Source organism: Bos grunniens, chromosome 7, assembly GCF_055505025.1.
Source record: "Bos grunniens cultivar Pamir isolate PY7600 chromosome 7, Bosgru_T2T1.0, whole genome shotgun sequence".
Taxonomy (NCBI): domain Eukaryota; kingdom Metazoa; phylum Chordata; class Mammalia; order Artiodactyla; family Bovidae; genus Bos; species Bos grunniens.
The window spans coordinates 21058020-21074170 of record NC_141171.1 but is presented as its reverse complement, the minus strand read 5'-3'; the positions used below and the strand labels follow the sequence as shown (position 1 = coordinate 21074170).

At 47.4% G+C, this 16151-nt stretch overlaps 1 protein-coding gene across 5 annotated transcripts in view; it reads right to left on the bottom strand.

Annotated features, from left to right (window-relative positions):
- The window catches only part of GNG7 (G protein subunit gamma 7), a 138356-nt gene that overhangs the window by 50932 nt on the left and 71273 nt on the right, over positions 1-16151 (bottom strand). For 2 of the 5 annotated variants that reach the window (XM_086410282.1, XM_086410281.1), the window contains one exon: positions 10344-10394. The exons of the other annotated variants lie outside the window; for them this stretch is intronic. The gene's annotated coding sequence lies outside the window, so the exon portion shown is untranslated. The remainder of the gene's footprint in view (positions 1-10343; positions 10395-16151) is intronic. 5 annotated transcript variants of the gene reach the window in all.

The following is a 16151-nucleotide window of genomic DNA, read 5'->3' as shown; positions in this document are numbered from 1 at the left end:
TGGTTCTATGCTTTAGTCGGTAGCACTGCAGCAAGACTAGCTTCTCAGCCTTGATCAATGTTCTATGGCTATGGAAGAGATGTGCCCCAGGGAAGCTGGGTAAGGGTGTAAGGGTGCCCTCTGTACCGCTGTTTCTGCACCTCTTCTCTAAGTTGCAAACTATCTCGAGATGAGATTAAGATGGTGCAGTGGAAGGACATGTGCTCATCTTCTCCTGCCAGAGCACCAAAATCACAACTAGTTGTTGAACAACAGGAAGATACTGGAACCCACCAAAAAAAGATATCCCACATCCAAGGACAAAGGAGAAATCACAGTGAAGTGGTAGGTAGTGTAGTGAAGTCGCTCGGTTGTGTCTGACTCTGCAACCCCACGGACTATAGCCTACCAGGCTTCTCTGTCCATGGAATTTTCTAAGCAAGAGTACTGCAGTGGGTTGCTATTTCCTTCTCTGGGGGGATCTTCCCGACCCAGAGATCTAACATGGGTCTCCTGCATTGCAGGCAGATGCTTTACCATCTGAGCCACCAGGGGTAGGAGGGGAACAATTTCGATAAAATAAAATTCTATACTTGCTGGGTGGGCGACTCAAAAACTGGAGAACAATAATACCAAAGAAGTCCTTCCACTGTTGTGAAGGTTCTAGGCCCCACATTAGGCTTCCCAGCCTGGGGATCCGGCCAGGGGACTGGGAATCCCCGGGGAATCCGACTTTGAAGGCCAGAGGGATTTGATTACAGAGCTTCCAAAGGACTGGGGCAAACAGACACTTTTGGAGGGCACAAACAAACTATCTCAAAATCTTCAAAATGAACTGTTAACAATGAACATAGGGACTTCCCTGGTGGTCTAGTGGCTAAGACTCCATGTTCCCAGTGCAGAGGGCCCAGGTTCGATCCCCAGTCAGGGAACTAGATCCCACATGCTGCAACTAAGACCTGGAACAACCAAATAAATAAAATTATTTTAAAAATAGATGATATATAGATAGATGACAAACAGATGACAGAGAGACAGAGATAAATAGATGAGAGATGAGGCCTCGTGTTCTGCCAGCCCCCACTGGGCACTGTCCTGTCACATCTGTAGGTCCTCCAGGGCTACTCACCGCTCTGGCCTGGCCCCTCTGGACCCTCCCCACACGCTGCCATCCTTCTGGGCCCAGAACCTGACTCCATACATTTCAGGTGTGCTCCTGGCTGTCTTCCCCTTGGCACTTTGGACATTCAGGGGTGGGTCCTTTTCTGGGGGGTGTCCTGGGCACTGTAGGATGTTGAGCATCCATTCCCCCCACTGGATGCCAGGAGCCCCACCTCCCTCCCTGGCGTCGTGATGAGCACGGGCATCTCAGCCACCTCAGGATCTCTGGGTGAGGCCCACACAGAGCTGGGGGCTTCACCATGGCTGACTCACAGACCCAGGAGGAGACTGGGACTGGACCCTTTCCGGGCTTCCCGATCTGGACCAAACCCTTTCCTGATGGGACTTGGGTCTCTCTTGCCCCTGGACCACACGTGCATCCCCGTGCTGCTTCCTCTACCTGGGGAGGGCTCTGGTGCTGACCTGCTGCCCCAGTCCTCAGCAGACAGACGGACGGATTTCTGTGATAAGAACCCCAGCTGCCTTGGAGCTGCATCTGAAGTCCTGGAGTGTCAGGGGACCCAGAGGAGCTATCGTCTGGGCCTGGGAATGCCAGGGGCCGGGTTCTGGGTTGTTATGTCGACAGGGAGCTGGGCCTCTGGGGAATGGGATGTGCAGCCGCCACCCACTGACTACTGACTGGCTGGGGGCTGCAGGTGAGAGCCTGCCCTGGAGGAAGGGCAGCACAGCAGGGCTGCTGAGTCACTCTGGGGCTCGTGGCATTTCACCAAGGTTATTAACTCGAGGCAGCGCCATGACAATCACCGTGGAGTACAAGGACCAAGAGGCCATCTCAGCTTCCAGGAGCTTGTGGGAGGAGCATCTGACTGCTGCTCACGAAACAGGACTCAGAGATGCCAGGAAGGCTCCATGCTGGTCTCCTGGCGGGAGGGGGGTCAATCTTGGCCAGGGTGTCCCCGCCAGGCCCTGCTGACCAGAAGATCCTTCTCTGTGGGGGCCCATCCTGGGTTCTGTGGGGTTTAGCTCAGCCTCCCTAGCCCCACACCCTCGATGCCAGCAGTTCCCCCAGTGTGATGAGCACAGATGTCCCAGACACTGCCCAGTGTCCTGGTGTAGAGAGTCGTCTGGGGCAAGCCTCCTGCTAGGTGACGGCCAGCCTCCCCTCACCTTGCCCTGCCTCCCTTACCACATGCACTGAGAATTGGGTCAGCATCTGGATCAAACACATCAGGGTCAGAGGGAGGGCGAGGGGCCTGATGCTGGGCTCTGGGCTCAGAAGGAAACAAGGTCAGGAAGACTCGATGACTCAGAGAAAGTGCAGGGAGGGGGAGGCGGGGTGTGCTCTGCCAACAGGCTCCGATGGCTCCTCTCTGGGGACCTGAGTGCTGCTTGCTCCTTCCCGGAAAACTCAGAAGTGCAGATCAACCCCAGATAAGGAGACAAGGACGGTCCCTCACTGCAGGATTTCGTGGAAGGGGAGCTTGATTAGATCAGCATCTCCTTCTTGGTGCCCCTCCCACACACACACTTCTCACTGTTAAGCCTCGGGGCAGCACCCCACTTGGTTAGCAGACACTTATCAATAACCCCCTCTCACTCTCCTCTGCCATTTCGATCTGTTTCCTGAGTAAACGTTCAGGAAGGAAGAACCATGGAGGCCAGGCCCCCCATCTTCACTTCCTGGCTCAGGGTAGGCAGCGGGGTCCCCCACCTGGCAGAGAAGGGGGTGGGGAGCTCAATTAGCTCCCAGAGCACTGAGCTGGCGGGATGCTTCCTGGGACCAGGGGGCAGGGCAGGGGTGCTGGACAGAGTGGGGCAGCCGGGGAGGGATGGGCAAGATCCAGAGGGTGGTATCTTTGAGCAAAGAAAGAGACACACTGGGGATGCTCAGAGTCTTGTTTCTTGTGGTTGAAGGAGATGTCTGCAAGCATGAGAAGGTGGGGTGACAAGAAGTGAGGAGGGATGGGCTCAGAACTTGGATCTCAGTGTGAATGCACGGCTCCTCTAGCAGGTAGGTAGGTAGATAGATAGATAGACAGTAGATGATAGGTAGATGACAGACAGATAGATGGTTTTTCCAGCAGTCGTGTATGGATGTGAGAGTTGGACTATAAAGAAGGCTGAGTGTCAAAGAACTGATGCTTTTGAACTCTGGTGCTGGAGAAGATTCTTGAGAGTCCCTTGGACTGCAAAGAGATCAAACCAGTCAATACTAAAGGAAATCAACCCTGAATATTCACTGGAAGGTCTGATGCTGAAGCTCCAATACTTTGGCCACCTGATGTGAAGAGCCAACTCATTGGAAAAGACTCTGATGCTGGGAAAGATTGAGAGCAGGAGGAGAGGGGGGCGACTGAGAATGAGATGGCTCAATGGCATCACTGACTCAATGGACACAGATTTGAGCAAACTCCAGGAGACAGTGAAGGACAGGGAAGCCTGGTGTGCTGCAGTCCATGGGGGTCACAAAGAGCTGGACAGGACAGCGGCTGAACAAAGATAGATAGACAGTAGATAGATAAATAGATAGCTGAATAATAGATGATAGATAGATAAATAGATGATATAGATAGATGGATATATGTCAGATATTAATAGATAGAGAAGCATACATACACAGACAGACGACCAATAGACAGATAGGTAAGTAGACACAACCAGCCACCTAGAAGCCATGACACCGCAAAGGCACATGATGAGGCTGGTCCATCCCCACACACAGGTTGATGATCTCTGTGAGACTCTTCCACTTGACACAAGAGTCCCCTAAGAAGATCCTGTGCCCGTGGAGCAGCAGACCTCTGTCTTTCTCTGCATCTAGTTATAGGTTTCTGACCACATGCCAGAAGGTCTCACTGCTTGTTCACCAACACCCAGCAAAACAGGAGACTCAGGTGATTCTTGACAAGTTGCTTGTGCCCACATTCAACTGAGAGGGGAATGCCAGGGGAAAGCCCAGGCTGGACCCCGTCTGGCCCACTGCTTGCTTTTGTAAATAAAGTTTTACTAGAACACAGCTGTCTACATTCCTTTACAAGAGGTTTCTGGAGGCTACATGGCAGAATTGCATAGTGGTGACAGAGGCCTCCTCATCTCCAAAATGAAAATCAGTTGCTACCTCGCCTTTTATGGGGAAATTCTGTGGACCTCGGGTGGCTGGCAGCTCTCAAGGGTGCTGAGAGCATGACTGTTCCTCTTCTGCTGGAGGCTTCTGGCACTTCTGCTCTGGGTTCACAAGGGGACTACAGAGTCGGTGTTGCCACACTGAGCTCAGAGAGAGGACAAGCCAGAGGCCCCGCCCTGCGCTGTCCTAGGTAGAAGCCTCCACACACACGGTCCCTTTCTGGGCCCAGGGCCACCCATGGAGGCTGCCCATTCTGTATGGGTTTAGCCACACTCTTCCACTCAGCTCCTCACTGTCTTTTCTGTTTTTAATTTCTGCTTTAAAAAAAGGAATTTCAAAGAACTTCTGTAATCATTACAGATTCACAGGAAGTTGCAAAAACCATGCACAGGAAATCCTGTGGACCCTTCTCCCCACCTCTCCCAGTAGCAACAGCTTACAATTATAGTTAGTATCATGATTAGTGTGTTCATCCTCTTGGATTGCAGGAATAATAGCACAGACTGGGGGCTTAAAGCACAGTCATTTCTCTGGTTCCAGAGGCTGGAGTCTGAGAGCAGGGTGCCAGTATGGCTGATTCCTGGTGAGGGCCCGTGTCCTGGCCTACAGATGGCCAACTTCCGGCTGTGAACTTGCACAGCAGAGAGCTCTGGTCTTTCTTCCTCTACTTGTTGTTCAGTCTCTAAGACATGTCTGACTCTTTGTGACCCCAGGGACACCAGGCTTCCCTGGGGTTCACCATCTCCCAAGTTTGTTCAAACTCCTGTCATTGAGTCAGTGATGCTCTCTAATCATCTCATCCTCTGCCACCCCCTTCTCCTTCTGCCTTCAATCTTTCCCAGCATCAGAGTCTTTTCCAATGAGTTAGCTCTTCATATCAGGTGGCCAAAGTATTGCAGCTTCAGCTTCAGTACAGTCCTTCCAATGAATATTCAGGGTTGATTTCCTTTATGATTAGTTGGTTTGATATCCGTGCAGTCTGAGAGACTCTCAAGAGTCTCCAACACCACAGTTCAAAAGCATTAATTCTTCAGCATTCAGCCTTCTTTATGATCCAACTCTCAAATCCATATGTGATTACTAGAAAAAACCCACTGCTTTGACTATATGGACTATGGTAGCAAAGTGATACCTCTGCTTTTTAATACACTGTCTGCTGCTACTGCTGCTAAGTCCCCTCAGTCATGTCCGACTCTGTGTGACCCCATAGACGGCAGCCCACCAGGCTCCCCCATCCCTGGGATTCTCCAGGCAAGAACACTGGAGTGGGTTGTCATTTCCCTCTCCAGTGCATGAAAGTGAAAAGTGAAAGTGAAGTCGCTCTTAGCGGCCCCATGGACTGCAGCCTATCAGGCTCCTCCATCCATGCAATTTTCCAGGCAAGAGTACTGGAGTGGGGTGCCATTGCCTTCTCCTAAGTTTGTCATAGTTTTCCTTCCAAGGAGCAAACATCTTTTCATTTCTGGTGACTGCAGTCACCATTTGCAGTGATTTCCTCCACAAAATATTAGCAAACCAAATGCATGAAACATATGTAAATGATTCTACATGTTGGGGAATGCAAGGTTGGTTTAACATCTGACAGTCAGGGCACACACTACAGGTCAACAGAATAAAGGGTGAAACCCATGAGATCGTCTCAGTAGGATGCAGAGGATGATGGAACAGGTGTCTACATTTCTCTGTCAATAAAAACGCTCCCTAGACCAGGACCAGGACTGGGAGGGGACTTGCTCAGCCTGACCAGGGCACCTGCGCAGACCCTGAAGCCACCAGGGTCTCACAGTTCAAGACTGCACACCTTTTTCCAAGACCAGGGCAAACGGAGGATTCCTACTCTCATCACTTCTATTTGACGTCTACTAGGAGTTCCCACCACGGCAGTTGGGTGGGAAAATGAAATAAAAAGCATCCAGATGGGAGAGGAAGAAGGAAAAGCGTGTTTGCATGCAGATGAAATGATCAGGTACAAACTGCACAGCAGTGGACAGCGCACAACCCACCCCCGAGAGAAACCCAGCTGCCCTTGGAGCCACAAGTCTCTCCTGAGCTCGGTGGGGGCAGGAGCATGGGCTGGTGGGGGCAATGGGGGTCCTGCAGAACTGCGACTGGGTTTTACAGCCTCCTCGACTCCCTCGGGACGACCAGGAGGGCATCAGATGAAAAAGTCCTACCAAGATAGGCCCACAACAGGCTCTCTGCAGATGGACAGGTAGTAAATAGACCTCGGAAAACACGTCATGAGGTTTTCGGGTTTTGTTTTGAAAGTCAACAGCTGCCCAGAGCCCAGCAGAGTGGGTCAAAGGGCCAATTCCTCGGCTGGGAACGGGGTGGGGACAGAGGGCAGCTGGAGCCAGATGCCGGCCCTGTGGGAACATTGTACTGTCGGGGCTGTATTTCTTCTCCATAGTCCTCTGACTTTTGCTCCCAACTGTCTGCTGACGTATCTGACCTTGGCTGGTCCGTGGGAACCCCAAACTCCAGGGAACCAGCCCGTCTGGTTGAAGTGTTCTAAGTCCTACATCTTGGGAACACCTCAGCCCTGGCCAACCAGGGTGGGTGGTTACCCCACCATCTCCCCCAATGGATCCCCTTTCCCTCCAGGCTCCCAGCGCCAGGCTGGGGGCACCATCATTCTCCTGGGGTCTTAGGCAGGACCCTGACATCCCAGTGTTGTCCTGCTGCCAGGCCTCCTGTCACATGGCTCCTCCCGCCTGTCTCAGCCTTCCTGCATCGTCCCTGCCTCTACTGCCTGAATCCTGTCCTCTCCTCCCATGTCCAGACCATGGGAGCAGGAAAGGGAATAAAACATTGATCTGGCCCCCCTGGGCCCTGAGCACAGACAGTTGTATGATGTTTATGATCATTTAGCACAGGGAACTATAGGCAATATCCTGTACCATAAGGTAAAATAATATGAAGAAGAATGCACGTGTATATATATTGATATATATGTATAACTGAATCATTTTGTGGTATAGTGGAAATTAACACAACATTGTAAAGCAACTTCTACTTCAATAAAAATTAATCTTAAAAATTAAAATTTAAAAAGTAACAGCACTCACAATGCAGCACGGATGAACAACAAAATCAGGGGAATTTCAGAAGCCAGACACAAAGGACCATATAGCATGTGATTTCATTTACGTGAAGCGTCCAAAATAGGCAAATCCACAAAGAGTGGGTTATTGAGTCCCAGGGCCTTGGGGGTGGGTGTGAGTGACTGCTAATGGGGACGGGGTCTCCTTTAGACCCCAGGGGATGATGAGAATGTGCTGGAAGTAGATGGTGGCAATGGTTGTAAATTTTGTAAATATACTAAAAACTGTTGAATTGAACATTTAAAATGGTAAAGTTTATAGTATGGAAAAAATTATTTTAATGTCTGTTTTATTTTTTTTCAAAAAAAATTTTTTTTTTGGCTGGTCCATGTGGGTTGTGGGATCTTAGTTCCCAGATCAGGGGTTGTACCTGGGTCCCCTATAGTGGAAGCTCAGAGACCCAACCACTGGACCACCAGGGAAATCCTATAGTATATAAATTTAAACTACATAATGTTGTTAGAAAATAAATGATAGGGAACTACATTATCAAGAAGTCAGGCCCTTTATCCAAATGAATTTTCTGGACGTGTTGATCTTTTAAAGTATCATTAAAAAAAAAAAAAGATCAGATGTGCTATGAGGGAATCAGAACAGGTAAGGGAAAACAGGAGGGCAGTTTTCAACTCTATTGAGCACAGAATCATTTTCACATATTTTATAGATGAGAAAACCAAGGCTTAGAAATGGCAGAATTATGTGAACTGTATGTCAATAAAGCTGTCATTCTTCATCATTCCAGCCACCTATTCATCCATCCATCCATCCACACACACTTGAAATGGCATTTTTACTTGAAATGGTAGAATTGCAACTCAGGACTTGCAAATCATGTTCCAATACTATTCTTACCCTTTAAAAATATCAATATCTATTTTATTTTTCAAAGTTGAACACGATTCTTATTGGTACATTGTTCCCTGGAAGCCTGGTACACTTGGTAACCTAGCAACGCAACATCTCTCAGAGGATAAGGCAGAAAATTCTCCTGCAGCATGCTCCACTCACAATTGTTGGGAACCAATGATGAAGAGGGCAAAAATAATCATTCCTCCTCACCATCTCTTACAAGATTTGTAAGGAATACTCCTAGGTGCCCATACTATTTGCCGAAACTCTGCTCCACCTCCACTCCGCCCTGCTCTGCTTTCTCTCGTAAGATGCTAGTGATGCAAGCAGGATCCAACCTTGATGTTCCACAAAACCCATAAACTGCCCCCAACTCATGGCTCTCAAGGATGGATCAGGGTTGCAGAGCTTCAGGGCAAATTTTGCTTTGCTGAAGCTAGGCTGAAAAGCAGTGGTGGTATTTAAGAGGGAAAACATGCTTCTTCTTTATGCTTTCGTGGTATATCCTAGATTTTTCAGTATATTGTCATTTAAAAAAAAGTTAATTGACCTTTTTTAAGGGGGAGATTATAAGGGACCAAGCATGTGACCTGGAATTCCTCTCTCTCCCAACTCCCTGACAGGGCTATTCAGCTACAGAACCAATGTAGAGGAAAAGTTTTCCCCAGGGCTAATGACTAAAAACTCTCTTTATATCTGGGAGCTAAGGCAGAGAACAAACTGGGAAAATTACTCACAGCATATATAATGGACAAAGTGTTAGTGACCATCATATGTAAAGAATACCTACAAATCAATAAGATGAAAATCTCAGGAAAAATAAAATACTTAATGAAGAGATACAGATACCTGAGAGAGAGAGAGAGAGAGGAAGAAAGAAAGAAAAAGAAGGAAGAAAAAGGTGATCAATATTTTTAATGACCAAATAAATGAAGATTAATACATCAAATTAATCAGTTGATGATTGAGACATCATTTTTCACACCACTGACTGGCAAAACTTTTACATTTAATTACTAACCATCATGGCAAGGCTGTGGGGGCAATGGTGATGTTGAAGGGCATTTAAATTGATAGAAGCTTTGTAGAAGGTTATTTCTCAATGACTAACTCAGTTTTAAATGTGTCAGGTAAGGTGGGGGGGCACACGGAAACCTCTGCACCTTCCCCTATGAACCAACAAGTGTCTTAAAAATTAAATCTATTGAAATAAAATAGGGCATACTTATTGTAACTGACAAAAAGTGATAGGCAAAATATACTGTTAAATTTTTGTTAAAGTCAGAAAAGTAGAGTTGTTGTATTTTTGTTTTGCTTTGAGAAAGATCAGTCTCTGTCATGGGACATGTTTCTAGCAACAGGGCAGACTCCATTGCTTGTGTCTCCCCTCCTGTAAAGCCCAAGCAACACTCGAGGAAAGAAAACTAACACCCTGGGCTCACAGAAAGGAAGAAAACTAGCAGAAACTCAAGATGTGAGAGGACTGGGCACCTGGGTTGTGGGAAGTGGTGTCCCCACCGCTAGGCGAGAGCGCGGGAGCTGGGCTCAGCCACCTTTGTGTTTCTACTGTGCTTATCATCTCTTTCTCCTTCTAATTTGTCACCTTAGGTTTTCAGATAAATTGTGAAGATGGTATAGAGTCTTCATATACTCCATACCCAGTTTCCCTCACTGTTTATTTCTGGCATCAGCATGGTAGATTGGTCTTAATGAATGAACCAATATTGATACATTATTATTAACAATAATCCATATTTATTCAGATTTCCTTAGCATTTCCCCAATGTTCTTTTTCAGTCATAGGATCCCACCCAGGACCAGATGCTATGCTTAGGTGCTGTGATGGTTAATTTTAATATATATATATTTAAAAGGCCAGGATTCTTAGGAGAAGAGATTAGACAGAAAGTCCACCTGGGTGTGCAGAGATGCAGTAAGACATCGCCTCCATTTGAGTCTATGGGCTTCCCTGAGGATTGGATGCCAGAGTTCTATTCTCACCCCCGGGTGGCTTAGAAACCAGAACTAAGAAATCAACCTATAATGTGGTTCTAAACATCTGAGGAAGCTACCAGAACCCAACCACCGCAACGGGACATACTCTTGAGCCCAGGCCACCCAGGATTCTCCCAGCCAAAGCTTGGGACCACAAATGCGCAACACACCTGGCGTCTTCACGCACCCCCGCCTCCGTGGGTACCCGAGCACAGGGAAGTCTAGAAAGAAGGGTCAGAGGTGAAAGGGGAACAGTGATGGATGGCATTTAGTTAACACATTACTCTCATCTGGCCTTCCACTTAACTTTTCCCATAAATTATCCAATTTCACACTCACAACATCTCTTTGATGGTTATTATTCCATTGAACAAACAAGCAAGCTGAAACACAGCAAAACAAAGAAACTTGCTCAAGACTCATAATTAAAATTTGTGGGCAAACTCTAGACTGGACACTCGGCCCGCCCTCTGTCCCCCGTCAGTGACTGTCAGTTCCTGTCCGCCCCACGCTCTCAACAGGGGTTAATTCCAGGTAGCGGGGCTTGCCATTAGAGATTTCCACTTTCTCATGCCTGTGTTGTTTATAAAGACATTTTCTGAATACTGTCAGGATGATTCACTTTTTCAACTATTGCTCTTTGTCATAGGTATCTTTTATTTGGCATTTTGTTCAGCTTTCTGAATGCCTATGACAGTGTTAAATTACTAATACCAACGTTTTTGTTTAGTTGTTGAGTTGTGTCCGACTCTTTTGAGACCCCGTGCACTGTAGCCCGCCAGGCTCCTCTGTCTATGGGATTTCCCAGGCAAGTACGCTGGAGTGTGTTGCCATTTCCTTCTCCAGGGGATCTTCCCGACTCAGGGATTTGTGACCACGGAGCCACCCCTGAAGCCCCATAAATACATTCTTGATGGTGGGAGGGTGGTGGAACTCGATTCCTGGGGACGTGAGAAAAATCTTACTCTTTTTATGCATGAAGCGTACCTGTGCAGACAGCACATGAGCAGTTATACAGTGTCCCTGTGCTGTTAGCATTTTACAGGTCTGCTATGAGGAGGATTTTCCCTCATCAGCTCTTTGATTACCAGAACTTCAATTTTTCCCAATAATGATCAACCTCCAAAGGAGAACAAATAAGGGTTTTTTTTGGTTTTTGTTTTTTAAACTGAACTACAATTGATTTACAATGTTGTGTTAGTTTCAGGAATACAGCAAAGTGATTCAGCTATATATGTGTGAGTGTGTACATATATACATATATATATATTCTTTTTCAGATTCTTTTCCATCATTGGTTATTACAAGATATTGAATATAGTTCCCTGTGCTCTATAGTAAATTCTTGTTGTTTATGTATTTTATATTTATTGCTGTGTGACTGTTAATCCCATACTCCTAATTTATCCCTCCTTTCACTTTCCCTTTGGTAATCATAAATTTGTTCTCTATGTCTGTGAGTTTTTTTCTGTTTTATAAATAAATTTATTTGTATCATATTTTAGATTCCACATATTACTGACATCATCTGATACTTGTCTTTGTCTGGCTTAATTCACTTAGTGTGAGAAACTCTAGGTCCATCCATGTTACTGCAAATGGCATTTCATCCCTTTTATGGCTGAGTAGCGTTCACTGTGTGTATATACTGCACCTTCTTTATCCACTCATCTGTCAGTGGACACTTAGGCTGCTTCCATGTCTTGGCTATTGTGAATAGTGCTGCTATGAACACTGGGGTGCATGTATTTTTGAATTAGTGTTTTATCCGGAAATATATCCAGGAGTGGGATTGCTGGATCATATGGTAGCTCTATCTTTGCTTTCTTAAGAAACCTTCATACTGTCCTCCATAGTGGCTGCACCAATTTTCATTCCTGCCAACAGTGTAGGAGGGTTGGACAATTACGGTTTTAAAAAGTATCACATGGGGTGGGAGGGAGGTTCAAGAGGGAGGGGACATACATACCTATGGCTGACTCACATTGATACACAGCAGAAACCAGCACAATATTGTAAAGTAATTATCCTCCAATTAAAAATAAATAATTTAAAGAAATCTATTTTGCTATGCTGCTGCTGCTGCTAAGTCGCTTCAGTTGTGTCCGACTCTGTGCAACCCCATAGACCGCAGCCCACCAGGCTCCCCGTCCCTGGGATTCTCCAGGCAAGAACACTGGGGTGGGTTGCCATTTCCTTCCCCAGTACATGAAAGTGAAAAGTGAAAGTGAAGTCGCTCAGTCGTGTCCGACTCCTAGCGACCCCATGGACTGCAGCCCACCAGGCTCCTCCGTCCATGGGGTTTTCCAGGCAAGAGTACTGGAGTGGGGTGCCATTGCCTTCTCTGCTGTTTTTTTTTTTTTGCTATACTCATGGCAAAAAAATTAAAAAATGCACCACATGAACTCACGGCATTTAGATATACAGTGCGTTCTCATCCACTCCTTGCATTATTCTTTTTGATGAGCAGTTAGGACAAGCAAGTCTAACAAGGCTCTGGGGGTGGAGAGTGATAGTGAAAAACAGAAAAGCAAACAGAAGGTTGAGAGGACACTGATTTACACGGAGCCAGTATCACTTCTGTATCAACTTACGTTCATGTGAAGGAAACAAAAGATAGACGCTGAGCTAAAAGGTCATCTCATTACAAGCTGGAATATGTCTTGTTTCTAAGAAGCTTCTCCATAAATGGGAAGTTGAGTTTCCAAGGAACATTTCCACTGAATTTGGGTGAGGAAGGCGGCCACGAGGAAGGGAGGGGAGAGGGGTGGGGCTGGGTCCTGAGCTCAAACACCACGTGGTGTTCTGCTGGCTGGCCCGCTGGCCCGGGCTGACCCCGTGTGGAGCTGCACTTTTCCTTGCTGACTCCGGGAATGTCAGTCTTCTCGAGAATCTACGCTGGGATCTGAGGTTTCAGTTTCACCAAAATAAATCCTGCGCTGGCCCAGCCCTTCCTCGCTTCATCCAAATAAACCAGGCCACTTTTCTGAGAGCATTTCAAGGGGAGATGGGCGCAGCCCTGCCGGCCTCCGGAATGCAGAATGCGGGAGCTGGCAGAGAGGCCTTTAGCCCTCAACAGCCCTGCATGCCCCGGGGGTACCAAAGTTCCAAAATTCGGGGAAGTCTGGGAATTTCTCTAAGGCTGTGGAGTAGGTTGTCCAGCAGGGTTTAGTCTGGGACATCAAAGTTCAGAAGCAACACAGAAGCACTTGAAGGAAGGGAAGTGGTGGTCTCCCCACTCCCACCCCACCCCCGCCCCCACCTTCCGGGGATCCTTGCCTCTTGTATTTTTTAAGACTGGCTTCTTCATTTGTTAACACACCTCGTGGGATAGGAACAGTGTTCTCAGGTGGACACTCAGGGCAGGTCATCCTCTGAGGGGCGTTCCGGGCACCATAAAGTGTGGAGCAGCCTCGCTGGCCCCACCCCCTTGATGCCAGGAGCCCACCCTGGTCATGACAACCACAGACGTCCCAGACATTGCCCAGGGGTCCCCTGGGGGCCAGTCTACCCAGGTGAGAGCCCTGGTCTAGAAGAACTCATACTTGAACAAGCAACTGGCCTCTGAGGATTCAGCTCAAGGAACGTCCACAGTGAAACTGCTGAAAGGCTGGTCTGGGGACTCCTCCTCCCCGGTGATCCAGCCCTGGTAGGCCAGTCAATCCCTCCTGCATCTCCTGGGGCTGTGCAGTCAGTGTCCCAATGGGTGCTTGCCACTTGGCACCATGGATGGGTGAAGGCACAAAGGAACAGTGTGGAAAAAAGACACGGCAAAGTGGGGAAGTCTGGCTGACACCCGTGGAAGCCATCAGTGACCCCCTGTTACTCATCCGTGTCCTCCTTGATAAAGTTCCATCTGCAGCCTTCAAATGACTTGGGAAAATGTCAGCCAGGAGTTTAGAAAAACGACTGACAAAGGAACTGAACTGTGGCCTCCAAGACCGTGATAAGGTTGGAAATAGCATTTTCTCCTTGGAACTCCATGCCTTCCAAGGTCTAGTCCGGCCTTTTTGTGGCCTTCAGGTTGGGCTGACCGCTTAATGAAAGTCCCTAATCATTTACAACAGGATGCAATCCAGGGGCTTCCCTGGTGGTCCAGTGGTTAAGACTCTGTGATCCCACTGTAGAGGTCATGGGTTTGGTCCCTGGTCAGAGAACCAAAATCCTGCACGCCATGACATGCAATGCAGAGTGGCCAAAATAAAACCAATAAATAAATAAATATTAAAAAATAAGATGCAATTTGCAAAATTTCAGATTACTATAATTGAGAGCAACTTGTGTTTAGGGGCGGGGGTGTTAAGGTGTGTCTCAGTATTTGAGCGTTCAGCATCACGAATTCAATTCGAAAACTGTGAGCGGGACCGAAAGCACAACGTGAGGGAAATTCTGTAAACGGAGCAGAGAGGAAGTCCACCCGCCATTCTGTGAAGGCACTCACAGGGGACGCGCCCAGAGCGAGACGGTCATGCCCAGTTAAACTGCCCCCATTCAGTCCCTGTTCCAGACACTCTCAGGGTGCAAAGCTTTGCACCGTGTGATGACCACTTCTGTTCTTACTATTTTTAACAGCACAGCCCCTCAATGCAAGCCATCTGCTTCTGGATGTAGATGAGGTTACAGCTGACTGTTCTGACAGTGGAGGGAAAACGGGCCATGTCAAACTCACTGAGTGACAGGTCCTGGGACATTCTGCCTTATCTCCATTTTAATCTTTTAAAAGATAACAAGTAGAGGAACACTTCTGGCAGCTGAGAACACCAACTCTAAAAGAGTCGGTTCTCCAGTCCAATCTCTGCTGTCCAGTGGCTGTGGGAGATGGGGAAATGGAATTGGAATGAATCTCCTGGCGTCTTGCCTGTAAAATGAAGCCAGTAGCAGCATTTGCCTTAAAAGGCAAATGAGGAAAAGATCTCCTGGAACTGTTATTCCAGGGATCCTTGCACTTTCCGGTTGTGGGACCCATTTACACTCTTAAAAATGATTGAGGCAGGACTTCCCTGGTGGCCCAATGGCTAAGACTCCACGTTTCCAATGCAGGGGGCCTCAGTTCAACCCCTCGTCAGGGCACTAGATCCCACATGCCGCAACTAAGACCCCGGTGCAGCCAAATAAATAATAAATAAATATAAAAAATGATTAAGGTCACATGTGTGATAAAATTGCAAGACTCTCAAGCACAACTGAGTGTGTGTTTACACGCCAGTGAAGTCTGAATGAGTTTTGCGGGCTGTACCCATGTCGGTTTCCCAGATTTGATATGGTACTTCATTTATTCAACATGTTAATGCTGAAAGAAGGGACTTGCCTGGCATTTAAGTGGTTAGTGCTCTGAGCTTCCACTGCTGGGGGCATGGATTTGACCCCTGGTTGGAAAATTGAAGATCCCGCAGGCTGAGTGACATGGCCAGAAAAAAAAAAAAAAAAAGTTGGAGGAGGAAGGAGTCCACAGGACTTCCTGCCCACTTCTTTGCAACTCCCTATAAATCTGTATCTAAAAGTCAAAAGTCCGGACTTCCCTTGTGGTCCAGGGGCTAAGCTCCATGCTTCCAATGCAGAGGGCCCGGGCTCCATCCCTGGTCAGGAAGCTAGATTCCACATGTTGCAACTAAGACTTGGGACAGTTAAAGAAATAAATATTTTAAAATAAATAAATTTAAAAAAATTTAAGCACATACAGGTGAAACCTTCTTAGACCCAACACCAAAAGCACAGTGACACCAGGAAAATAATAGATAAATGGGGGGACTTCATCACAGTTAAAAGTATTTGTGTTTCAAAGGACACTGCAAGAAAGTGAATAGACAACCCACAGAATGGGACAAAATATTTGCAAGTCCTATCTCTGGATGAGGAACTTGCCTAGAAAAACCACACACACACACATTGTTATGATGATAAAAAGGTATTGGGGAGGGTGGGCGTGAGTGGGGGCGCAGGGGGTATTTGGGAACCCTGTATTTCCTCTCAATTTTGCT